We start from the raw sequence: 26913 nt of genomic DNA, 5'->3' as shown, positions 1-26913 counted from the left end.
TATATATATATATATATATTTAATCTAAACATGCGGAAAGGCTTGTGAGTTAAAGACAGGGCATGGGTGCAGACAGATTCTTTGCAACACCACGCTGGATACTTTGCTTAAGTGTTTTCATTTCCTTTGGTCAGTGGGAGAAAATCATAAAGGCCATGTAGTCATTCCTATGTTGAAGTCGGCCTTATGAGACCATTTTTTTGTATTCATCTCAAGAAATAAAAGAATCATAAATGTTATGACAGAACTGTGAACAACATTTTCTTTAAAGCTCAGATGATGGGATAAGGTAGTCACCAATGGAGAGAGAGAGGACGTAGAAACTGAAGTTCAGTAATTAGGCATGGCACAGTCTATGTATGAGCCTTTGCCAAGATACAATTAAATACCTGCCCCACCCTGTCCATATTTCCTGACTCTTCATGATGCTCACAGGATCAGAGAACAAAATATAGGAGAACAAATGAAGTGGGAAAGGAGCTCTGTGTGCAGTGGCAGGGGCTGCATTTATAGTTAAGATGGGTTCTATTTTAATTATATTTTTTTCTGTGTGAATATCATACATATATAGAAGGAAACATGACCATATCCATTCCTCCCTCTTCTGCTCTCCCTAAAGCAGATTTTTAGGAATATTCAATGATATAATTCCATTTTTTCCTGTATATTTCTAATTTCTGAAGTAGTACCTTTACAGCTTCTAAATGGATTTAGTGTCAGGACTTTTTCCCTATAGCAAATTGATATTTGTGTGTGTGTGTGTGTGTGTGTCCCCTTAAAAGGTCTGACACTGTTATTATGCGGTGTATCAATTAAAGACACACAATGTTGCTCTAGTCTACCATTAATGTCATTTGCTACAGAGATTGTTGCTATCACACAAATATTCCCAAACTTCTCAATATAGAAACACAGAGAATAACAGCGCTTGGTTCAGTGGATCATAGAATTAATATGTGCACAGCAGAAGCACAGAGAAGTATCTGGATCAGTGTGAACAAAGGGTGATCCTCTCTAAAGTTTCCCTCAAATGGTTAAAATGCAAAGAAAAAATTAGGACCCACCTATCAAAAGACAGAAACTAATCAGGTATGTAGGCCCACTGACTGGTTAAACTGTGGGGACAACATAAGCTAGGTCTGTGTTTTAAAGACTTAGGAGCAATGTACTGTAATACAGACTGCAAAGTGTTACTTTCATCCTTGTCACGACTATTTGCTTAAGCAGATCCAAGACCTTTCACAATCTGGCCCAAGCCCATCTCTGTTTTCTTCTCCACTGTTTCTTTATATACTGTGACAGACTATTATGTTTTTCCCTGCGCATGCCCAGGATATCCATGTCTCCCAGCCTTTGCTGACAGTTCACACTTGAATCTCCCAAACCTTGCTAAGTGTGTTAAACACAGCATGACACTCCAATGTTTGTTGAATAAATGTCATCTGTCTATTTTAGGAGACAAAGATGATAGAAAAAAAGTTGTTAGATCAGTAAATAAATAGCACTAGAAAGAGAGGTCAAGAAAAAGTTAATTTTAGTGCTTTTTAGGAGTGGGGGCAAGATGAGCTTTACGATTAGGAGTGTTGGTGTTCTTTATTCCTGGGTCTAGCCAATGCTATGAGTCAGTTACTTTTTTGGGAATGCATTTAAACCTCAAGGTTAAATGAGCACAAATGCTCTGTCCATCAGGATATAATGAAAAGTTGTGGCTATTTCCACACCAGCACAGTAGAATTAAAATATGCAGCGCCTGTGTCAGAAGCATCATATATGAAAGAATTTTTAAAAATAGTCCAGCTTGCCACAGAAGGAGCTATAGAAATAAAAGTAACTGTTAAAAAATGGGGATAATTCAGTTTAGGAAAGAAAGAGCTGAGCTGCGTCTTCACGGTTTTCTGACAGAAGAGTGGTTACAAAGAGAAGGACTGGTATTTCTGTCTTTGGGCAAAATGATATCAAATAGATAAGTGAAGAATTTAAGACTTCAAGAAGAACATCCTAAATGTGCTAGTTGTAAATAATCAAATAGATTGCTAAGAGCAGTTATAAAGTCTTTCTTCACAAGCTCTTTAAAAATAGGAAAGATCCTCATCTATTTTGGATTGCAGAAACGCAACCCTGCCTCCAGCCAGGGGGCAAATTGAATAACCTCTTGAGCTTAGCTTAAGATGACAACAAAATCTTATAAAATGCTGACCCTACAAATAATACAGAGCCATAATACAGTTTAATAAAATATACCCTAAACTTAAAGGGGAATTAGGCAATACAGAGGGTAAGTTATTAGAATAAAAATAGTATATGTGGTGCTTAGGTATTGGTTCAATTTACCAAGTGTCATGACACAAAACAGAGGAAAAATGTACTAAAATCTACTACAGCTTTAGCATAATGGTTAGCTACAGACCAATAATATTCTAACAATTCATTCTTACATCTAAGAAGTTTAGCTGAGTATTTCATAAATCTGAAATTGAATGTGCATATTAACCAAATTTCAGTTTAAAAAAGGTGGAAGAAAAGTCCAGAATATAACATAAAAGCTCAGTATTATTACTCCCAAATCTAACTTCGACAATATCAGGAGAGCCAGTGAACAACTCCTTTAAATGACGAAAGGGGCCCCATATGCTTCCCATGCACTGACAGACTCCTGGGAGCTCTCATGAGTGGCAGCAATCAATGGCTTTCTTTTCTATTTACCTTGAAGCTCTGGAGCTCAGCAGAAGTGTCCATCACCCGCTGCACAGGTTCAAATGAATGCTTCTGATGACCTTGTCAGAGCCAATTTCATTTAAAAAGCAGTTCTCCACATTTCTTAAATAGAAGAGCCTATTCTATCTGTGGTTCAGAGTAGTAGCTTAGTGAAGCATTGCCCAATTCTTATAAGCAAAACACTAACACGCCACAATCAATGGTCAGCCTTTGACTATTAAAACTTTGGAGTTGTAGTCGACTTTTGTTAGGAACACTCAAACCTAGATACCCAGCCCCCAAAGTCAGTTTTGATGTAACTTATAGAGAAAGATATGGTTACAAAAAGAGACTGAGAGAGAAAAATATGTAGGTTTTTTTCCCAATTCATTATTTTCATAAGAACAGGAATCAAAGAGACAAACTATGCCAATTTCTTCATAGCTGACTTGTCACAGGCAATTGAGCTAGTCCCCACTAATGACTTCTTGAGGTTGTTTATTACTGTGATCAGGAGCTGGGAGGAGAGAGGTCTAAGACCTTTCAAAAGAGCTATTCTGTTCAGTATCACCACAGAAAATAAAGTCAGCACTAAGTTAACTTGGATAGCTTAACTAGCATAATGGTTGAGGCATGTAGCCACTGCTTTGGCTGTTTCAAATGCCAGGAATGAACTGAACAGCAAAGGGTCAAGCCTACCAGCAGCCTGGATTTTGAAAAGCTGTGGTGCAATAGGTTTAAAGGAGGTTGTTAGATCACAAAGCTCACTCCCTGCCTCCCTCCCCACTTTCCTTCTGATTTTCCACGTGCACATTCTGATCACCAAAGCAGTTGTAGAAAAATGACCAAATATACGGGGATTGTTTCTCTGTGGACATTCCCAGTCAATTCTCTCCTCTACATCACAGTTTGTATGTACTCAGTAATTGTTTTAATACTTCCTCTTAGGGGAATTTGCATTTTCTTAACTGTCTTTACAAGATCCAAATTTAGTTTTTTTCATAGGTAATGAAAGAGGTATATGTCCTCCCCACTCCCCCATCCTCCTCCTCTTTGCGTGTATGTGGGGTGAAACTGGGCTCTCTCTCTCTGTACTTCAAAATTTCAATTTGTCATCTGGTTCACTACAAAAAGGCAATTCTGCTTCTACCTTAATTTCAAGTAAAAAAAACCTAGATGAGATACACATATATGTTTTCCCTCAAAATTATAAGCATTTTGAGATTTTCTGTTCAGATACTTTATAAACATAAGAGCAATTTATTCAGAATGAAGAAAGCATCAATGGCTTGTGTTGAAAGTTCCGTATCATCTCTCTCAATCCTCACCCCTATTGGTCCCTAGCTGTTTGCTAGCATAATAACCTCAGGAAGACTATAATCTCTTTTACCCCAGAAAAACCTGGCCTTAGACATCCCCTGTAAGTCTCTGGATTCTTGCAGTCAGTCACTTATTACAGATGTGGGAGTTGTGAATGTTTTCACTTTGCTCCTTAGCCTTACACTTCCTGAATGGATTAGACTATAAGCAACCTAGTGGGAATCCTCAGAGCAAACCAAAGGCTGGGCTGACATCTGCTAGTTGGGAACCCACAGCAGTGTCTAAAATACAATTATGAAAATATAAAGGGTTTACCCACAGTTTCAGAAAGAAATTGTTGCTTCTAAGATGAGATTTAAAAAAAAATAAGGTAAATTATAAGAAACTGATTCTTAAGTGTTGGCAGCAGTAAATTTCCAAACGTACCAGTTTGTCAAGGCTGTCTCAAAAAATTCATTTTCAGCATTTGACAGTGGTCTATATCAGACCCTTCAAGGGAAGTCCATTTGTCTCAAACCAATGAAGCCCAAATGACTAACCACAAAAAAGGGCTCCTTTCTTGCCTCCAATCAATTTGCACCCCAGACCGAAGAGCCCTAGCTTTCCTTTAATCTTTTGAGTCTATACAGGCATGATTTCTCCTTGGGAAATGACCCACCAACCACTCCACTGAGCTAATTTCTCCCATACTGAGCATTAAAAGACTAGTAGCAGTGTGATCAGAAGGGTTTTACCATGTCTGTAGGAAAGCCTGGCACTGGTGGAGAAAGGGAGGTTCTGCCCTAATACATCAAAACAGCCAAGGTTTACCGTCTCAAAACAGCATTTATCCAAGGGTGAGGAAGTAGTTGAGAAAAAAATCTTCTTGTCATTCACTCAGTTTCTTTCAGTGTCCACTCTAAGTACCAGATAACACACAGCAAATGCTGAGGTAGAGATGCTTGACCTCTATGAGAACACCCAGAAGGCACTGCGCTTTAGTGGAAAGCTTAGAGGGAAGAGCCCCGCCTCCTTCCCTAGTCCTGAACAAGTGTCAATAAGAGCGCAGCTCAGAGAATGACAGGACTCATCTCTTTTTTCCATTTCAAGGAACAGACTCATGTTTTTCCAGATTTATTCTTGCCAAAGTGAATGCCTCTAAAATTCTTATGATAACTGTTTTCTAACTTTTCAGAAAAGGAGAACAAGCTGAACATGATGACGGTGGGAGACTTAATGGAGTCAGCCTGTCAACATGACGGAACGGAAAAAGCTTTCACAGGATGTGTCCACATGCCTTAGAAAAAACACTGTTAACATAATGTATAGGGAAGGTACGTGGTTTTTGTCATGGTGAAAGAAAGGAACATCATTAATTTAGACAGTAAGTGTAAGGTTCTGTTAAAAAAACTCTGTGGATAAATCAGAAATGCACTGTGGACAGACACAGGGAAGCAAGAGGGTTCTAGGTCATGGAGGAAACTATTCAGAGAAACCACCAGATTTGAAAAATCTCTCATCTCTGTAACTGGCAAGAATTCTATGCTAACTCCCACAATTCTACTAAGTATAGGGCTTCAGAGTTATAAAATATTAGATGTAAACAGAGAAAAAATGACTTTTTCTGAATGTCCTATCTGAGGCAAACTATCAGATCTCTCCCACTGTCCAAACTGGTTAATTTTGGTACCACTGGATAGAGAGGATGCCAATCTGTCATGAACTTTCAACTTCTCCCTCTGCTGCAAATGATTTATGCACATAATACTGAATGTGCACACATTTCTTCCTGTAGTGGACATGGTACAAGAAGAAACTTAACCTAATATTTAAAATTCTTGTTGAAGTATCTTAAATTCTGTTTTGGAACCAAAGGCCTTTTCAAAGTTCTACCACACATTGGCTGGCCATGGTCTCTGAGCATCCTTAGGTAAGGGTGCCAAGAAGGGTTGGATGGGAGAAATTGGTATCAAAAGCAAAACCCAAAGTCAGGCAAGGCATGATTCAGTTTTAGTCACACTGGTTGAAAGTGTCATAGTTGTCAGCTAACCTACAGTAAACTCTTAATTCTGTATCTCCAAGCATTGGTTAGAGCTTGTTTTCCTACACCAATAAGGTTGTACTATGATTATGATTACAAATACCCTCTTGCAAGTTTTCAGGGTCTGTGAGGCTCAATAAAACATACCTCTCACTATGTCTCTGGATTCATCACCTATCACTTTAATGCAAAATTATTCCAACTTACAATGAAATATGAGGGGAGACAGGATGAGGAATGTGAATGGAACCTAAAAAGAATACAATTTAAAAATTAGTGACTTTATGCTTTTATTAAAGCTCAACTCTCAAAACTAAGTCTGCTAAAGTTTCCTAACTTACTCTGAGAGTTAATTTCAAATAAAGGAGGAGGTGAGAAGTATTTTTCAGATGTAACTTTACAGTTCTATCAGCAGATTTTTTTTCAAAGCCTGGTGCTGCCTAAGCTGTCACTCAGAGCTTAGTCCCGCCATCCTGCCATGGAGGCTCTCCCATTCTGTTCTGAAGAGTCCATGCCTCTACTCTTCATTTGCCAATCTACTTTAGAAGGTAGTGGTGAATGCCACCTGACACAGACCATCCCTCTTTGTAGTTTTTATTTGCTCTTTTTATCTGCTCTATGACAACCATTAACCTCTATGGATGACTTCATTCTTTGTGGCTTGCAGTATCTACTCAGCTAATTTGTCCTGCTTTCAATTCTCTTTCTTTCTCAAATAGACATGAAACCCTTTAACTTTTTGACATGGATCTTCATAACTTAGTCTGAATTCCTTTCTTTTTTGAACAACTAATAGGACTCAGTCCCTAAGAAGCACATCTGAAATCATTGGTTTCCCTAACGTGATACCTTCTAGTCTCCCAGACAGAAGCATTTGAGCATTCACCAGAGGACCCTAACCTTTAATGGCCTAGCTCTCAGGGCCTAGTAAATTACACATTCCTGTGCTCCTTTGCAAGGAGGCCCCTCCTTTGGTATCTTTAGTGCTTTCCTAACTGAATCTTTGGTACCATTGAGGCAGATGGTAAGCACAATGCCACAGACACTAACTTCCCATAACTAGTGCACTAGTTTTCCTCCTCACATATCTTAGTAATGGCAATAGAGGAGCTTAATGTGTGTAAAGGGCATCACGGTCCCTCTCATTTCTTTTCAGATGTTTTCATCTCACATAAACAGTAGTGATGGAATTATAAATACCATTATTCCTCCTCCATGGCAATAGTCTTATTATCTTGCATAAACAGAAGTGAACAAATACGTACATGACACCAATCAATCCCTTTTTTAAAAAATGCAAGTTTTATATTCCTAAACAGTGGTAGAGGAATTTAATGAATTCAACATGTAGTTTACTTGTTTATTTTTTGAATGTTAATGAAGTAAAACCAAATTATTGCTTAAGTTCTTCCAGGCTTACATCATCCATTAACACTGTCTATGCCAACATGGGGCAGGGAGTTGGTGGATCCAGTAGCAATAAGTCCAAGTCAATCAACAAGGTGCTTGGCAGCCTGGGCAGTAAATCAAGATGCTGGGCCAGAGATTTCCATGTGTGAGGCAGATAGGAAAAATTTGCTAGCAGTGAGAAGAAGCTATTTGAGGGTATTAGGTGAAAAGGCTGACAACATCAAACCCGGAAGTGCTCTGGAGAGACTAAGGAAGTGGGCAGCTCCTTCATCTCCCATCTTCTCACTGGATCTCCTTCTGAGCACTCTCCTTGTTTCTGTCTTCTAATGCTTCACACCCTTTGTTCCTCACATTTTTTCTCCTACCTATTTATAACAAGTAATGGGAATAATTTAAGAGGAATTGAAGCAAAAAGAAAAGAACTGAGAGGCTTATGATAATATACTGCACACATATATAACCTATATTTGATTGATGAAGAAGCAGAAACTGGGACTTTTGAGATTTAAAAAATTCATGGTATGTCTGGTCATATTAATCTCTAGACCAGCTGGGTTTTAGCATTGCTAGAGAAGCTATAACAGGATCAAGAGTAGAGAAAAAAGGGAAAAAATGGAATTCTATAAGGATTCATATTTGGAGCGAAAGGAGGACCTCTTTAGAAATGCCTATTCAAATTCTCCCAAAGATATTTTTTTAAACTTATATATAGATAGCACCAAGAGAAAAGGCTTAGAAATTCTCTCCTAGGCTTTAGGAAACTACTGAACCTTACATAGTATGTCATTTCCATCCACTCAAGAAAGGAGGATAACTGGGGCATGGTATCTCACAGTGAGTAACATGGCTGGTTACTTTGCTAGGATGACATATGGAGACACGGCCCATAGGGACAGAGCTGTCCTTAAAAATACAAGCCAGGTTAATCTGAATGTACAGGGTAGACAGGATTAACTGTACAGTGTCATTTACAAAGCATATAAAAGCATTCTTTAACCAAGCACTAACTTTCCTTGTGCAGGATGCTGGGGAGAACATTTAATATGATCAGATGAGTGTGGTGTTACCTGCTGCTGCAATCCTAGCAATACTGAGGCTGAGCCAGTGATTTTGCTAGCTTGAGGGTAGCCTGAACTACATAGTGAGAATCTGTTTCAAAATACGTTACAAAACTCAAATCAGTATTAAGCTTATAGGAGTTCTTTTTTGGACCTTAGGTAGGGAAAGGTGGCTGAACCATTCCGTATCTGATGTTTACAGATATGAGGAAGTGAAGAGATAGAGGAGGCACAGAACAGGTGTCTAAAGATAGTACTGCATTTGCCTCTTGTGAAGATGATCCCCTTTGTTTCACGACATGTTCCTATTTCTTCTTCTCTTTTATCTTTTAAGATGAATATTCTTTGATAACGGTGGTGAACATGGCTGATGCTATAGTCTGGATCATGACTATCTCCAAAAGGCTCATATTAGAGGCTTGGTCTCTAGTCTGTGGTGCTTTGGAAGTGGTATAACCTTCAGAAGGAAGAGTCTGCTAGAACAAAGTCTGGGCACTATAGGCATGACTTTGATGAAGATATTGGGACTCTGGCCCCTACCTTTATCTCTCTTCTATACCCAGTCCTGATCCAGCCCAGACCTCACAAACTTGCCCCATGATATCCTGTACCCTTAGAGGTCTAAAGCAACAGACCAATGGGTTATGGATCAAAGACCTCCAAAGCCACAAACCAGGACAGACCTTTCCTTAAAGCTGATTATCCCTGGAATTTGTGACAAGCAAGCAAGGCAGACCAACAGAGCTCACAAAATAGTGGTTAGTGGGAAAGAAACCCTGAGCACGGTTATGTTTCTGAATGTGTTCTATGCCCCACAGCATGATGCTTATCCCACTGTTTGTGGCTTCCCTGAGGTCTATGGCAAAACATATGTGGCAGGCATACATTTCCTTAGTAGGACATCTCTGGCTTAAAACAAAACAAAACAAAACAAAACAAAAACAAAACTCTCTCGTACTGCTCACCATAGCTTTTGGTTTCCTAATTTCTCTTTTTCTCTTAAACTATGAATCTTCATTTTTTTCCCTCCATCATTAGAGTTAAAGGTCTCCCCAGCCTCCAGTCCTTGTCTCTGTGGTTTCAAGCTGTGCCTTCCTAGTTCCTGAGCTTACACAGACCCGATCTTGTACTTCTTCCTTATCTCCTAAGCTGCTGACTGATGCTGAGAACAAACCAGAAAACCATACAGCAGGGTACCTCTCTTAATTATGGAGACATGAACTGAATGAGCAATGTTCTCTGTAGACTAGTGTATTGGAAGGCCTGATCCAGGGGGCAGCACTGTTTGGGTAGCCTATAGAAATTGGCAGAGCTTATTGGAGGAAGTTTGAGGCTTTGTAGTGTAGCCTTTCTCTCCCTGCTTCTTATGTGTTGATGAAATGTGATCTGACAGCTTCCTGATTTATAGGCTAGCCTCACCTTCCTGTTGCTGTGTCTTCCCTACCATGGTGGATTGTAAGTGTGTAGAATTCTAAGGTCATGATATTTGATCACAATAGAAAGGTATGCAATCAGAACACCTTGTAATTCTTTATTTACTATTTGGTTTATGTTTTGTTTACCTAGTTTCATTTATCACTTGGTTGGTTCCTTAGAATGGACCTACTACCTTGTGCTATCAGCAGTGAGCCTGGCCTCTTTTCATGCCATGGAAGCAGAGGCCATGATTCATGTCTGACACTGAACTCATCTATAACATCACAGCGTCACCGATGATCTACTCCAGGATTATACTATAAAAAAACTTATTCCTTCTGCTTTTCAGTTTTCTACTGCTGCCAACACACTATAGTGGCTTGCGAATTAAGTTTCCAACAAAGACAATAATCATAATAAACTAATGAATGAGACACTGTTTTTTCTGGAGCTGATCTTTCCTGCCTCAGTGCCAACATCATGTTTCCTACCTCCTATTTACTTCTCAGCCCAATTAAAATCTTATTTACCTAGCTGGGTTGCTAATTCAACTTTTTTTTTTTGGGCCAAGTTCACCAATGTTTTCTAATAAACAGAAAGAGGCTTATTTTATTGTAGTGGTTGACCTACGTAAGCCCTAGGAGCATGGTATGTACAGCTTTCCTCTTTGGTTTCTCTATCTTGGCACTTGTGGGCTTATCCACCTTTGCCAGTCTCTTCTGCTTTTACCTTCTACATGGATTGCCGCTTGTGAACAGTTTCAGGTACAAGCTATAATACATGTGGTAGTCTGTGTTCCTAGATCTTGAGTACCTTCTCTGGGAAGAGCATACATTTGTTACAGATGCTGTACAGAGCTATGCTAATGATAGTATTTGTCACTGACTGCCCTTCCACTTGCCTGTGCTCTGTGGCCACCCTACCCTTTCCTAAGGTGTTCATTGGGATCAAGCCCTTGGGAATGGACAGTCATAAACTGGAAGATAATCTGCCAGTCTTTGATCAACTCCCTGAGTAAGTTATCTGGAGTGGGCAATGCCAAGGTTTCCAAAGCTGTCCTATTTCATAGAGGATGATATGGACGGGCCTTTGTGCAGCCTGAAAACATTGAAGGCTGTGGCTTTGGTGGGCCAAAACAGACTCTGTCTTCCCTATTTTGTTTGTCATGGTATTTTGTCACAACAATAGAAAAGTATGTTTTCCAGCTGAAACTGGGAATCAGTACAGTGATGGGTAAAAAAAAAACCTGAGTTGCTTTTTCAAAAGTTCATTCTTTGCTACCATTTCTTTCTTTTTAAAGTCAAATTCACTGATATGTAATTTATAATCAACAGAGTTCACATATTTTATATTTTTACCATTCAATATGTTTAGACTTCTGGGATGATTTATCCTGTCAACTTGACAGCATCTAGGATCACCTAAAGAGACAACCTCTGGGCACTTCTCTGGGGTGTTTCAGAGAACTTTAATGAGGAGGAAATACCCACCAAGTAAGCCGAAGGCCCCGTCTCATAGGCTGGGTCCTGGGACAGACAAAAAGGGGAGGAGGCTGAGCACTAGCACTCACCTCTGTTTATTTTCTGACTGTGGACGCATGTCACCAGCTGGCTCACAGATGTTTAGCCATCACAGTTTCCCGGCTAGGATGGACTGTACTCTCAAGCTGTGAGCCAAAACGTGCCCTTCCTTAAGTTGCTTTTGTCAGATATTTTTGCCACAACATTGAGAAAAATAATTAGCACAACTCCTTTGCCCCTCATCTGACATCTTTAAAATAAAGTTTGCAACAATCTCCTTTGTTTCATATGAAAATTCCTTTGGAATCTTTCAGCAGCTTTTCCTATAAAACCCATTGTCCTGTCAGAGTCAGGCCCTTCTGATGTCTCATGCCTCCTATCTATGAACACAAATTCCACTCAACAGTACACTGTATAGGTCATCAGCAAACCGGTTTCCATACAGAATCGTAAAACTAGGTACTGTTTTGAAAAGCCATGTTTAAATTGTGCTTTTCTGAAATTCTTAGACAAAGGTTCTAGCAGGAACCTTCTTCCTACCTAGTAGTTCAGACTACACTTTGAGAACACATCTATTGTGGATGTGACTAATCGAGGTAAGGTTATACTAGGAGGGGGGAATTAGCATAATTTAATAAGACCAATGTCCTTATTTAAAAGGGGGAGTTTGAGCAACTACACACAAAGGGAGAATGTGAAGTGGAGATAAGGCAGAGACTGGGTCATGGTTCTCCAGGAAACATACCCAAGATGACCAGAAAAATCAGCAAAAGCCAGATAGGAGCCACGGAACCGGCTTTCCTGAAACTTTGAGATAGCAAATTTATCTTAGAAAATTACACACACACACACACACACACACACACACACACACACACTGGAATACTAAGTTTCTCCATTCATCAAATACCTACTATCTACATTGTTTCAGCACTGTCTAGAATGTGAATGAATGGACAAGAGCTTCACCATCCTACTGCATGAGCAACTTATTAAAAGCGGGGAATCATCAACCAGATGCTACTAACAGAATGTCTACCATTTACTCATTAAAGATAATTTCCTGAGTGACTACAATAAGCCACACACTATTCTATACCTAGAGGATAAAAGTGTTGACAGATCAAGTTCTCCATCTTCTAGAAGCTTAAATTCTACAAGAGGAGACAGAAATTAAGTAAGAAAACCTTAATTGCTCAGGATATTAGCAATACTTAAACATATTCCTAAATCATACATTTTTATTATTTCTCTTACATCCTTGCATTTCCAAAAAAAAAAAAAAAAAGCCTGTAATATCCTTCAGATCAATGAACTTCAACTATTCTCAAGAATTTCCAGTTAAACACAGTTCTACTGATACTAGAGAGCAAACTTACTCCATGGTTTCTAGAATAATGACCAGCCTAGTAAATTTTCAGAGTGACGGTGGGGTCCACGCTAGTGAATGCACAGGTTAGAGATGCTTAGACAGGACGTCTCGACAGTTGTATTTCTCCACTAGTCATTGAGCTACTCAACACACATTAAGTAATTCCCAAGTGCTGGGGGTGGTAGGATTGTGCGCAGGGCAGATCTGGCACTGGCCCTCATAACATTTACACTGTATGGGAAAAACATGTACAGGGACATCATGGTTGCTTTCCTTATGACCCCGGTAAGAATTTAGGGAGGGTGCTAGGAAGATAGCTGGGTTCAGGGATGTGCCCACAAGGACTTCCTGAGGAGAAATTCTCAAAGAAGTGGTGCTTGAATCCTGTGGTAGGGATGGGTATGAGTTATTTATTCAAGCTAAAATCCTGAAGCCTCAGGTTTTCCCCTTCTTCATCTATTCACCCACGTATACACATTTCAAATACTTGACAGCATTTTTTTTTCAAATATCCTAAGAGCACCAAATCTAATCAAAAGTGAAGGACTCTCCAAAGTTAAGGGACCAAAAATAGAAGGGGAAAAAGCCCTAATCTCATCACTTGTTTTGAAAACACCCCAAAATGATCAGAACATATTATAAACTAAAACATATGAATTAATCACTTGCCAAGTTTCATTTTAAACCCAAAGTCATTTTGAGGTTCATAAACTGAAAAGAATCTCTTCAATTATGAACTTGTCTTTTCTTTCCTTGGCTCTTAGACTGCTGGAAGCATTTACTGTTAGGCTGTTTGGAGAGAAAGGGATCTCACTGGTTGGAAACATGAGACACACATTTTCCAGAACATAGTTCCATGAGATCAGTCCTTGTTCACAGCTATATTCCTGATAAGTACAAGGATGCCTGGTAGACAGCAGAGGCTCAATAAGCCTCTCTGTCTCTGTCTGTGTCCCTCCTCCATGTGTGTGTGTGTGTGTGTGTGTGTGTGTGTGTGGTTTATGTTTTTACATGGATATGTGCACTCGTGTCAATTAGAAAGCCAGAGGTAGATGCTGCCATTTTCTTCAGTGTGTGTGTGTGTGTGTGTGTGTGTGTGTGTGTGTGTGTGTCATTGAACCTGAAGTGCATCAATTGGTCTAGGCTGGCCAGCCAATGAGCTCTAAGAACCCATCTGTCTCCATCTCCTTCCTCTAGCATCCCAGCTCTAGGGTTATAGCCTGCACAGCTGGGCCCAGTTTACATGAATGCTGACGATCTGACCTTACGCTCTCTCCCCAAACACTCATGAATAACTAATTAAACCAATATTCTGAATCTTTAAGTGTTCCCTATCTCATTTCTTATTGGAGTTTCATCTTGCTTTACGACAGTGGTTCCCATTCTGGGGCTATTTTTGTTCTCATTAGAGGACATATGTATTTTTAGCTGTCAAAGTTCAAGAAGTTGTTCCCGACACAAAGAATACTGCTAAATGCTTTATACTGTACACAGCAGCCTGGCTCGCCACAGATCTAGCTGACTACGCATCAGCTGGGTCAAAGTTATAAGAGCCTACTTCAAATCCTTTGTTTCTGTTGTGTTGTACACTGGAGTCTGTTCTGCCCTGCATTTGGAAGGAAGATGTGTCCTGAAAGAAGCATTCCAGAGGGGCTGACTACTTTCCTTCATACCTTTCCTAACCAGCAGAACTAATCCCACTCTAAGACATGCTTGGAGAAAATCAGACTTGCCATTTGTCCCACTAGATCAGTATGTACTTACTGAGGAATTTACATGAAAGACTGTACCCAAAATACCAGTGAATAACTCCTTACAGAATATTCCCAATTCTCTGAGTTTACTAAAGAATAATTTCTTAATTTCAGTAAAAGTAGACTATTAAGATGCTAGTAAGGACAGAAACTGCCTCCTCATGCAGCTTAAGGATGTCTTGTAAGGCTGAGCACACCAGGTTATCTTTTATCATGACAAATCATATCACCCATTCTATCAAATCCCAAGAATGCATCTTAGACCCTGGATTTGTAACATGTCCTCTTCTGCTTTCCCTGCCCTGCACATGGAAATGCTGGTATCTGATTCCCAATCCAATGGAGAAGCTTGGGGCACAGGGCAGGGCATGTGCCAGTTTCCCTACTATGAGGGCAGCTCCAGCAATCATGGTGTTGTGGCCTGTAACCCAGTTACCATAGAGACTGAATACATTAAGAGTACAGCATTGTAACTGGGAGGGAAGACTCATTTTTTTTTTAAAAATAAGTCTTTAAAGATATACAGATAAGACACCAGAGAAAAGAGACTACTAACAGAAGTAAAGCAGAATGAAGTCCCAGATGATTACAGGTTCTAGTAAACAGAAACAGCAGAGATTACAACTATAATAAAACTATCATGAGCTGCCCTCTCATTGGCTGCCTCTGGAAAATTTCAAATATGGGAGGCAGAACACATATTCTAAAGGTATAGGAGTGACCTCAGAAATATTCATTTTTATTTCTTTTGCTTTGTTTGTATTTGAGACAGAACCCAAGTCTATATCCCTAGCTAGATTGTTACTTTCTATGAAGACTAGGTTGAACTTAAACTCACATAGAGCCACTTGCCTCTGACTCTTGACTATAGGGATTAAGTATGTGTGCCTGGCCTGGAAATTACCCAAGTTCTTAGATTCTGTTTCCTTCCCTGCGGGTGAAAAGAAATAGAACAAAGACATCTTTCATCCCATTGCTTAAGACAGGAGTCTCCTTTAATATCCCCACAGTTTGAAACAATTACAGCCAATGGGTATGAAGCTTCACAGAACAGAGACTGGAAAACAGAACAGGTAAGTGATGTGGGTGTCGTTCATATATAAACAGACTTATTTCATAGTTTCCTAAGCAATGATGGTTGCATGTAGACAATTTTGTTGTCCTTCCTATTTTGATGGACAGAACTATTGCTGAAATCAAGGCATGCCTGGAATATAAGAGGTCAGGAATCAAGGTTCTCAAATTTTTAAATGGAAAGACAATCTAAAGTGAGGATGTATGTTGGTGTCACAATGGGTGAGAGTTAATTAGGACAAAAATATCAGACAAGCTTTTTGATGTCTGGCTCTTGTAATGTTTCATAACACTTCAAAATAGTATGTGCACTCCCCAATGAACATTCATTTCTCCCCATTTTAATTGCTTTCAAATTTGCATCTTGGGCCCTTAGTCTTCTCTTGAACACCAATGTTTTTATTTCTGGTATAGCAGACAATATAACTGGACGTCTCCTAAATTCTACATTTCTGAAGCTAATCCATATTCTTCAAACTTTTTTCTCCTCTGTTGCCCATTAAACAGGATTCACTATTCACACACTTGCCCAACTGATATACCTCATCTGTTGTATTTCATTTAGCTCTTAAATAATTACCACCCCCATATAGACAGGCAAATGTAATGTGATTTTTAAATAACTAAAGACTCTTTTGTGCAGACGAAGCAAGACTTTCAGTATTGACTTTTTAAACTTACAAATTTTACAAGTCTACTTTTATTTAAAAATACACATATCAGTCCATTCCTTAACAATTTTATTTGTATGAAGCAAGAACAAATGCTTTCAATACGAATGAGGTTTTTCGTAGTAGGCAAAAAATCTGGAACCTCAAACTATTTCAACTGTTAGTCAGAAGCACCAAGGGCACCAATAAACACATCGGCTATTTTTACAGTCACTTGACAGCGAGGGGTTTTAAGTCTATACCTTATTAGGGAAGTTTCCAGCCCTGCTCTCCTGTATGTTTGAGTTCTACTCTTATCTAATTTTATAAATAATTTCCAGAGCTGGTGATGGTGGACAGTGTGTTGTGTCACCACTAACCCTGTCTCTGGTTTCTGGCAACTTCCGGCCTCACATTTCTCAGTATTATTGCACATCTCTATAGCACATCAACCTAGTAACCTAGGTTGCCTGACACTTATTTCAGTGGTCCATTGTATTATGCTCTCTTGTTTCCAAGTCTCGACACATGGCAGTACTCGTCTGGAGTATCCATATTCTCTGACAAACATTTATTGAATGAAAAAGAAAAATAAACACTTTGGATGTTGCTGTTTTGGGCATGAAGCAGAAATTGTAGCCTATCAAATGTTTGGATAAAACTACATAAGAACTCTTATTTTCAAAAATTAATTTTAAGGAATCTCAAAATTTTGCCATGGAGAATCATGGGGCCCAGACCACAATATTATGTTTTGTATTTAATAAAAATTCCTTTCAATTCAGTGCAAGAAAGGCTTACCCTTTCCTACGATTCATCTAAAAATATTTATTGATCACCCCACGCAGTGGCATAGGGTGAGGCACAGGGGATGTCTTGGAGTGCAAAATGGACAAAACCCCAAAGAAATAAAGAACATGAGAAAGCCTTAGATGATGGGCCTTATGATCCATTGCAAGTGGACATAAATTTGCCAACCAAATACATGTTTAAAAGGAGTAAGTGTTATGAAGCAAATGGTGGGCCTCCAGGAACAGAACAATGGTGGTTGCTTCAATCAGGGTAGCTATGGTCTGAGTGGTAAGGAACTGGTGTGTTTTGCAGGCTTGCTTTATAGTGAAGATTCAGTAAAAGCCTAATGATGATCAACAGGATTTATTCAGGGAAAACGTTTGCAGCAGCAGGAAAAGCAAGTGCAAAGGACCTGCACTGCAGCACACACAGGGAGGCTGCAGAAGAGGGAGAGAAGGCTCCAGTGCTGACTAAGAAGAGACCGCTCCTGGGGAACTGGTGGAGAGTGGGTATAGAGTGCTGGCTTCATCTTGCCTTTTCTTTCACTTGAGCTAAGCCTCTGACCCCTGAGAGAGTTGTAAGCAGAGGACTGGCATGAGCAGCTTCCTTTACAGAAGAGCCTGTATATGTTAAGGGCAGAAACAGGAAGAGTAGTTAAGGAACTCCAGAAATAATCGGCGTAAGAAATGAAAGAAGTCTGAGTCAGTACAGTGAAGGGATGAGTGGTATGGATTTGAAGGTTATCCTGCTGGATTTGCTTATTGGTTGTATTTGTGAGAGAAATAAAGGGCTGACAGAGAGATATGGTTTCAATTTGAGTAACTCTTGGGATGGGGATACCACTACCCTGCTTATTTGTTATATAAAATATGTATTCCTAGTCTGTTAAGTTTAAGATGCTCATTAGACATGCAGCAGAAATGTTATGTAGGAACAAAGTGTGGACCAGAGACTCAAGCTAGGACTGAAGGTAGTGTGGATATTAAGGGAGTGATTGGAGAGATAGGAAGGAGATCCCAGTTGCTAAGACACTTCGATGTTTAAGTCATGGGGATACAGAAATACACCCAGTGAAGGAGATTGCAAGGGAGTAACCTGTAAAATGAGAGAAATCAAGAGTATGTGACTGAACAGAAAGTCAAGTGTAGAAATGTTTTGTGGGAAAGGAATGAGGCGGGTGAGAGAGTGCTGTGAAGGGAAGAGAGGAAGAATGTGACTTGGTCATTGAGGTTAGCTACATGGATGTCAGTGGGGCATCAGCATGGCCAGTTTCATTATTCTTACTGGGGAAAAAGCTAATGGGAGGAAGATGGAGAGAGTCTATGAGATCTACCCCTGGAACTGTCTAACATTCACTGGGGCAGTAGGCTGTCAGAGAGGGCGAGGGCCAAGAGAATGGTTAGGATGAGAGGGATTACAAGAGGTTTGTATGGTGACAAGAATTATTTAGAATTAGAGAAATAATTAGAATTATCTAGAGAAGAAAACAGATAAAGCACATGAATTCAGCATGTCTTTTCAGAAACATTATTCCTGAGTATGGGAGGGGTGGGTTTGACACCCAAGGAGGAGGACACTGAGGCAGGGATGCATAGCTTGTCTACAGTTATGGAGACAAAAAGCAGAGGCTGTGGGCACTGATGTGAGATACAGGGTTGCTGGAGAGCAGGTATATGTGAAGTTCCTTTTTGCCTAACTGCTTTTCTCTTTTCAGTGAAGGAGAAAGGAAGGGCATCAGGTAACAGTAAGGGTAAGGAAGTGGATTGCAAGTTGGAGAAAGAGAAAGCTATGAAATACTCTTGCAGAGATGCAGGAAAAGCGCTGTGGGCAGCAACCAAGGCCTCTTGCAGATAGCAGGAAATTTAAGGGAGAGTTGTCTGTGTGCTTGCTTTTGGCTCTAGCAGAGTCAGGTGGCCTGTGGGTTCGGATCAGGGTGGGTAGCTGGTTCTGACCTCTACAGTGAAAAGCACAGAGTGGTAAGAGAAGTATGTGTGAGGTGTGTGTCCTTCAGAACCCCAACTACATAAGAAAGTGAGGATATGAGAGCCTCTGGACAAAATTAATAAATTAAGGGGTCCTATGGGCTTTAGAAATCGTTAGTAGGGCTAACAGAGAGATTGGGCTGTGAAGATGTTAGGTAGTAATTGGAGAGTGGATGCCTGTAATTGAGATTATGGGCAGTTGTAATTATTAGTAATTAAAATGTCAAAATTACAGCCGCAGCAATGAGAAGCTGGAGGAGGGTGGAGGGCAGATCAAGAGAGTTTAAGAAACCTACTGGATTAGTGAGTGGTGGCTGAGTGAGTAGATGACTGTAACCAGGAGGGCTGATGGGAAGCCTGAGCCTTTCCAACTTCCTCAACTCTCCATCACTTCCCATCTTTCTAGTGTCTGCAAACTTTAATTTCCCAGAGTCCATAACCATAAACATACCCCCGTCCTTTCTTCTCTCTATTCCATTTACAATTATTTATTTGCTCCCCTCATTTATGTTCCCCACTCCTCCATCCATCCATCCCTCTCTTTACTGTCACACTCAGCTGTTTTTGGTGGCACTCATCACTTTCTGAAGTGATTGCTTGAGTATATTTTTTTTTCTTTTCACTGGCATATAAGTTCCATTAGTAGGATGGAATACAATATACCCTCAATAAGTACTTCAAGAATGAGTGGCCCACCATGTACTACAAGCCAGTGTTTATTTAGGTTCACACAACAGCCTCATTTAACACCACACTGCTCTCTTCCACTCACGATCCATCTCACTCGGCAGGCACCCCCAGTCCCAGAATATTAATTTCTACCTTGAAGAGTTTCATCAAATTAATGCTGTCTCTTCCCTATACAATAGTTCTGCAAGGATAGCTTTCCTATCCCCATTCTGAGGCCTGCTTATCAATTCTGACTTAGAAGTCCTGAAACCCCAGCTACCTGATGCCTCTCGTTTCCAACTGCTTCTGGATTGTTAATCTTCCTTTAACTTTGAAAATATTCTTACTTTTTGGCCCAGAGATATGGCTTTATATTTATGGTACAACCAATAAGAACTGCAGACAATGCCAATGGATGATAGATGTTAAATAACAAAACCGAAATCAACCATCGTGTGGCTTTACTTGTTAGCGTCCTCCAATTCTGTCTTCAGCAATATGATAAATTCTACTCCTTTATTGCCTTCCCCCCTTTGCTCTTATCCAAATCTGAGCATCCTTTTGCTGGATCAATCAATACCTTCCTCAAACCCAGAACCACGTCCTCTGTTTGCCATGCAGAATTCCTGGCACAGCAATTTCCTCATTAAATTGTTGTTCATGCCACTGTTGCTCCTGGATTCTCTAGGCAATTTTAGCATATTAAGAACATAGTTGCCAAGATCATCTTCCCATTTGGTTTTTAGCTTCTATTTATTTTTAATATACAATTTCCTGTCTGTCAAACTTTATGTATCCTCTTGGGGTTTATTTTCCTGGCTTTGTCATTGGACTGGTTTTCTCTTTCCTCCATATCAGTCACCACTTCTTAGTTTGCTTTGTCTCATTTGAGAAAAATCAATTAGCTTTTATGCCTTCTTCTAAGCCTTCTTGTATATTTAGAATAGTTTCTCAAATAATATAAATTTATAATATTTATGAATAAATGACACAATGCCAAGATATTCTGTCTTTTCTCTCAAATAACATCTGAAGACGCACCTGTACACCCGAGTTCTATATTTAAGCTATTGAATAAGTACCATCCATCCATCTGTCTTCATTCTGTCTTACGTTTTACAGGACCTGCTCAAGGGTGGGAATCTGAGGCCCTGTGGACTGCCTGGAATAGTTTTCACAAACTGGCCTTTGCTCTGTATACTTGTTTCTTTGACAAATAATAAGTAATAATAGTAATAGCCCACTGTGCATTTCTGCATTCTATTCTTAAATCCCTGGAAATAAGAAAACTAACAACCAGGAACCACAATAGAAACAATGAAACAAAAGTAACCTCTTGCCGGGTTTTGTTACAGAAACACATACTTCCAAGGACCTATATTCTAATAATTACCTGCTTGATTCATTTGCAAATTGTTCCTTTGCCAACACTATGTATAATATCAGATGCCTATGTGGCTTACAGGACAGGGAAAAACAAGCAGAACATTACAGCTATGTAGGGGATCAGAGAAAAGCAGCAAATAAGAGGTTTACTCTGTTGGGTGCACAGTTTGTAAGAATTAGTCTCATAAGTAGAGCTACTTGACAGAGTATCAGCCTGGTCCCCCACATCCCCTCCTCCCCGCTTCCACTTTCCCACTCCAGATCTTTCTGCAATAATGGAAGACTTTCTTTTTGCCTTTTTCTTATTCCAGGTGGGAAGTGTATCATTTTGCATGAAAAATCTGTTTTTCTTGTGCATATAACAAATGGTCTGACTGAAGCTGCTGTATGAAAATGGCAGTGTGCTTAATGAAGGAGGAGGGGACTAGCATTCAAAGGGCGGAGAGCATCTCTGTGTCTGCAGATGAGCCCCATTTAAACCCTTTTCAAGTGAAGACTAAAATGTTAGGATTGTCCTGTTTCTGCAGTGGCCACTAGATGGCAGGTCCAAGAATCTCACTGGAGGGCAGGTGGGCCATGGGACTGACAAAGTTTCTGGCCTCAATTCAGCCAGGATTAGTTTCTCATAAGCCAAGGCATAGGACAATTCCCCACTGCATCTGAGGGTGGAAGTGATGGAGGCCCTTTAGTATTTAGGGTTACAGAATGTTGCCACCATATACACAACCAGAAACAGCTAGATCTTTAGATATCCACTCATTATCAGGTGTTCTCAGAGTTGGCTTTTTGAATGGTCACTTGGTTTTACTGATATTTTCAATATTTTATAATCATAAGGATATAACAGAATAGTTGCTGAACGTGCCTCATGAAGAACAGATGGGCAAGACTGATGGGCTGTGGCAGGGTTGCCTACACCTGCACTTTATTTAAGAATACATATGCTAGTTACCAATGGCTCTAATTTACTCTTATGTATATTTATTTCCTATAATGGAGGCTGACCATTTAGTTTTCTTGTTAACTATTTTGGAAAAGAGAATGATTACCTCCAAGAGACCTATTGTTTAGCAGAAGAAAACAATTCTAACTCATGATTAGAATGAAGGAAGTTTAGAAGAACTTCTCTGTAGTAGATTGTGCAGTCTTTAATTTCCTTACACTGTGATGTGAGAGTCCTAAAGCTGGTCTTCTTGGTCTCTACAGGAAGCCATCCTTTCGCCAATTATTCTGAAGATGGATTGAGCCTTTTCCTTTGAACTTTTTTTGTTGTTGTTTATATCACCCTGATTTTAACTACTTGGATACTGAGTACTTTTCTTATCTTTTAATTAAAAACTGACCTTATGATGTTTTAAAGTAGAGACTCATAAGCTCTAAGATAATTTATTATTTTCACTAACGAAAATGTGTTCTAAAGTCAAATTTATTTTTATACAAAAGCTGTGACATGCATTTTGATATACATTTAGGCATCTATGCCAATTAAAATTCTGTAACAATAAAAGTAACACAGACTAAATTATAGCCATGCAACTAGCTTGTCAGTCACCTTTTGTTCTCTTTTCTTTGAAAATTTAGTAAAAGAGTAACAGTAATATGTTGATTTCATCCATACTTGTTTGTGGATATTAAATGCCTACATAAGATGAGAGAGAGAGAGAGAGAGAGAGAGAGAGAGAGAGAGAGAGAGAGAGAGAGAGAGAGAGAGAGAGAGAGAGAGAGAGAGAAAGAGAGAGAGGAAGAGAACGAACGGACGAACATATATAATGGTCTCCAGAATAGAATAAAAAATGTATCCCCCTTACAATAAGTATGTTTTATATTTATTTATACCCTTAGCATAAATTTCATACCAGCATCGATGATTTCTATTAATTTGAAGGTAGGAATTAAAATAACAACAAACTAATTTATGATGAAATTCTATGGTTATTTCTGCAAAATTGTGATAAAACAATGCCAACTTTGTTCTTTGATCACAGGAAGCACTGAGTAGAGCTGAGAGGCCTGGGTTTGTTCTAGTTTTGACAGTGACTCACTGTGTGAAATCCAGAGGCCACGACCTCCTTGGGTGCCTCACCTCTGAAATGAGAGTGTTTTAAGGTGAAAACCTATGATTCTTCTCTGGTTTAATAAACATAATATCCAGCTAAGTAAATTGCCATGGATGGCAGATTCCTTTATTTGTGAGACTGCATGGTACTCTCAGATGAGAGAGAGAACACTGTTATTATAGAGCTTATATGAAACCTACTTTGACTCTACAGAACTACACAAAGGGGAGGGGCTGGAATGGACTCCTCCTTCACTACTCCCTTCTCATTCTGTAACATCCTTGTGTACTTAATTGTCAGCAATCCTAAACCCTACCCAAGAGGCCAGTTCTGGTCTGTAGGCAACTGTTTACTATTCCAAAAACCTTTTACCTTTTTCTTGGGCATGCAGGTAACCTCCATTCCCCAGGCTTCCATGAAAATAGATAGAGCCTCGTGACCACATTTTGCCCAAAGGAATTCTGGTGGAATGATATAGAAGAAGTTTTCTCTGTTGTTTAAGTTTTCTCTAGTCTTCTGTCTGTATGTAATACTCAAGGTTACTCTAAAAGCCATGTCCAAGAGATGATGGAGTCTCTGCCAACCTGAATCCATGATTAGTTTTGCATGAGCAAAACAGAAACTTCTATTATGTTAATCCACTAAGTCTTGCAGGTTTATGTATTAGAGAATCCAATATTACCTGAAGTAAGAGCCCTCCTAAACCAGACACACTGGTTCTATTCCAAGAGACCGTTTATGTCTCACAATGATTTCTATCATGTTTTTTTTTTTTTACTTATATGCAAGAGCTTTGTGTGCAATAAATGCATTTTATTCATTCTCTCTAAACTCTAGTTATTTCAATGATTTCAAAATAGAACATAACTAGTTCAGAAATTACTGAAGGTAATAGAAATAGTTTTGATTAAAGAGTGTCATGGCTGTTTATCTTACTTTATATAGGTAGGGGATAATATTATTTTTATACTTATTTTTGGTTTGAAAATATACTGTGGTCACTAAAGCTCTTTAATATATTTTGTGTACTGTTCCCTGACAACTAATCTTTAAAGTGTACACTGAATTATTTCTAAAAATTAGGACAGTAGCAAGTTAAAAAAACATCAATTGAAAAAGATAAGAACTAGGAGTGTACATTAAAAATGGGGTGCTTTTAGGGCTGGAGAAATGTCATAGAAGTTACTAGCACTTGCTGCACTTAAAATTGGCATCCGGCACCCACATGTAACCTTCTGTAACTCCTGCTCCAGGCGGATACAAGGCTTTGGATCCCATGGGTACCTGCACCCAAATGCACATGCCCCAACACACACACACACACACACACACACACACACACACACACACACACCACACCCCTAATTAAACATATAAAGAAAAACTAACAAGTTTTTTAGTAACATAGGCTTCTACCACCTATGAGATTACAGCTCCACACTGTGACGTCAAACAGAACAGTGCACTTTATGCATGCTGTGTCAATGTGGGCTTCTCTGTGCCCAAGCTGGGTATTTCTAGTTTCAGTTTGATTCACGCTTACCAGTGCTGTGCCTGAGACAGTTGACTTTTGGTTCCTTATTAATAGTGGCTGATTTTCTTACCTTCTCTCATGGATCCTTTCTTGTCTTCTCTTTGGCTCTTCTATCCTCTCTGCTTCCCAAGTATTGAAATGTTCTAGTTCTATTCCCTGGAATTTTCCCTTTAAGCTTCTACTTGTGTCATCTTGTCTACTATCAGGACTTACTATGTGGTCAAAGGCAAATACTGACTCTCCATCTCTATCCAAGACCTTGCTGTAGAGCTTGAGCTCTGAAGGACCTGTGGTGTCCTGGGTAATCCAGGACATCCTCAGCATCTGAAAGTCACCTTAAGGGCAAGTCCCAAAGCAATACAATTTCTCCCCTTGCATATCTCTTCTTTCTTTCCTGTGTTTTCTTTTCTCCAAGGATGACATCAATTTAGAAGTATTACTTGGAAGCACACTAATGTGCTAGACACAAGCCAGGGTCATCTGGAAAAAAGGAACCTCTACTGATAAATGCCCCACCAGACTGGGTGTGGGTGAGTCTGTGGACCATTTTCTTGCTTAATGTTTGATGTGGGAGGGCCCAGTTGACTGTGGTCGTCCACGCCTGGGGTGGTGGTCTTGGGTTATGAAGAACAGTAAGCACTCCGTCATGCTCTGTGCTTGCGTTTCCCCCTTGGTTTTGCTCAATGATGGACTCTGAATGGGACATGTTTGGTTACAGTGTGCTATCACAGCGATAGGACGCACAGTAGGACAGTTACAGTTTCTCTTTCTTCTGCTGCATCTCTTACTGAAACCAGACATAAAACCCTAGTTTTATAGTGTTTTGGGGATGTTTAGTTTAAGCTTAAGGAGTATGGAAGTGGGAGAGGAATTAAAAATAGGATTCTTAAACCCTATGTCAAATATCTACTATTCTGAATTTCTTGCACAGACTTACGTTTTTAAAAAAGACTAGAAGTACAGAATATAATGAAAAAGTTTTTATACCCTTTTAAAATACCAGCATTCCATTAAAGCCTGCATAGAATCATAATATTGGGTAAGGTGGCGTGCTTGTTTATTAGTCTTTCATATTTGAAAGACATGTTCTACACCCTAATTCTCACTATCTGAAACCAAAACAATCAATGACAAGGAAGGAGTTTTGTGAGGCAAAAGGAGCTGTGCTCATTGATGGCCCCTTAGTAACCTTTGTGAATTGGAGTTTAGAAAGTTGTCTCTCTTGGGTATACCTCATGAAATTCCAGACTTGTGGGTGTTGCTCATTCTGGAACAAAATAGAACATTTTGGAACTATGGGCTCATATTTAAGTAATGTATTTTTCTTTGACATATAAATCAGACTGCCCCTATTTAATAATTTGTTTTGGTTTCTAGGACTTAAAATTTACTCTTCAGTGTTTTCCACAATTCTTCAACATTAGTAATTACCTACTGTAACAACCATGGTCCCTTCTTTTTTCCAACTGTGATATATTTATCATCTATTCCTCTCACAGCCTCCTCTTCTGTTTCTTCCCTATATACCACTAGCTCTAACATCTTAAATTTTCATTTGACATACTGCTTATTTAAATTATTTCATGTGTGTTCCCATCCATGGAAATTCATTTTTGTGTGACATAAATCCCTACCCTATTCTATTTCACAGTAATAAAACTTTATACTGAATTGCCAGAGAGATAGGTAACCAACCACGCAGTTTAAATTAAGTGCAAGATACACATGTTTGAATATTCTGCTTTCTGTCTAAGATGTGTAGAGACAGGTCCTGCTTGTATTTGAGCATTCTGTCATCTTTTTCAAACTGGTACTCTTGCTTAAACCTAAGAACAATTTTCTCACTTTGAGTCAAAAGTAACGTCTGCTATGCACAAAAGGCACAGTTATGAAATAATATGTGTGTTAAGTAAATCTCCTCTAAACAATAATTACAGTCAGTGCAGTCTCAAAGAGGCTGCTTCATGAGTTGAGCACATGCCAGAGATGGAGCCCCATCCTGTGCTGGGTGTCCTCATCCACGCTGTTCCCCTGCACCTTTAACGCTTTCTTTCCCTTGGCCAAGTTAACCTTTGCTAGTTGCCATAGCCATGGTAAATACCCTGTTTATTGAATTTTATTAGCATTTTAAATTTTGACATTTGGAAAGGCACAATCCTCCTTTTTCATTCTGTCATTTCTTTTTTTTTTTTTTTTTTTTTTTTT

At 39.4% G+C, this 26913-nt stretch overlaps 1 protein-coding gene and 1 long non-coding RNA gene across 28 annotated transcripts in view; one reads left to right on the top strand and one right to left on the bottom strand.

The window, feature by feature from the left end:
- The window catches only part of Zbtb20 (zinc finger and BTB domain containing 20), a 737287-nt gene that overhangs the window by 174895 nt on the left and 535479 nt on the right, over positions 1-26913 (bottom strand). The gene's annotated exons all lie outside the window — the stretch shown is intronic.
- LOC116085926 lies at positions 11751-12509 on the top strand. The gene is made up of 2 exons (XR_004116754.1): positions 11751-12034; positions 12370-12509. It is a non-coding gene; the product is annotated as an uncharacterized LOC116085926 (long non-coding RNA).

This window comes from Mastomys coucha, unplaced genomic scaffold (assembly GCF_008632895.1).
Source record: "Mastomys coucha isolate ucsf_1 unplaced genomic scaffold, UCSF_Mcou_1 pScaffold12, whole genome shotgun sequence".
NCBI classification, from domain to species: domain Eukaryota; kingdom Metazoa; phylum Chordata; class Mammalia; order Rodentia; family Muridae; genus Mastomys; species Mastomys coucha.
Note: the sequence above shows the minus strand (reverse complement) of the source record. Positions and strands in the feature narration are given on the sequence as shown.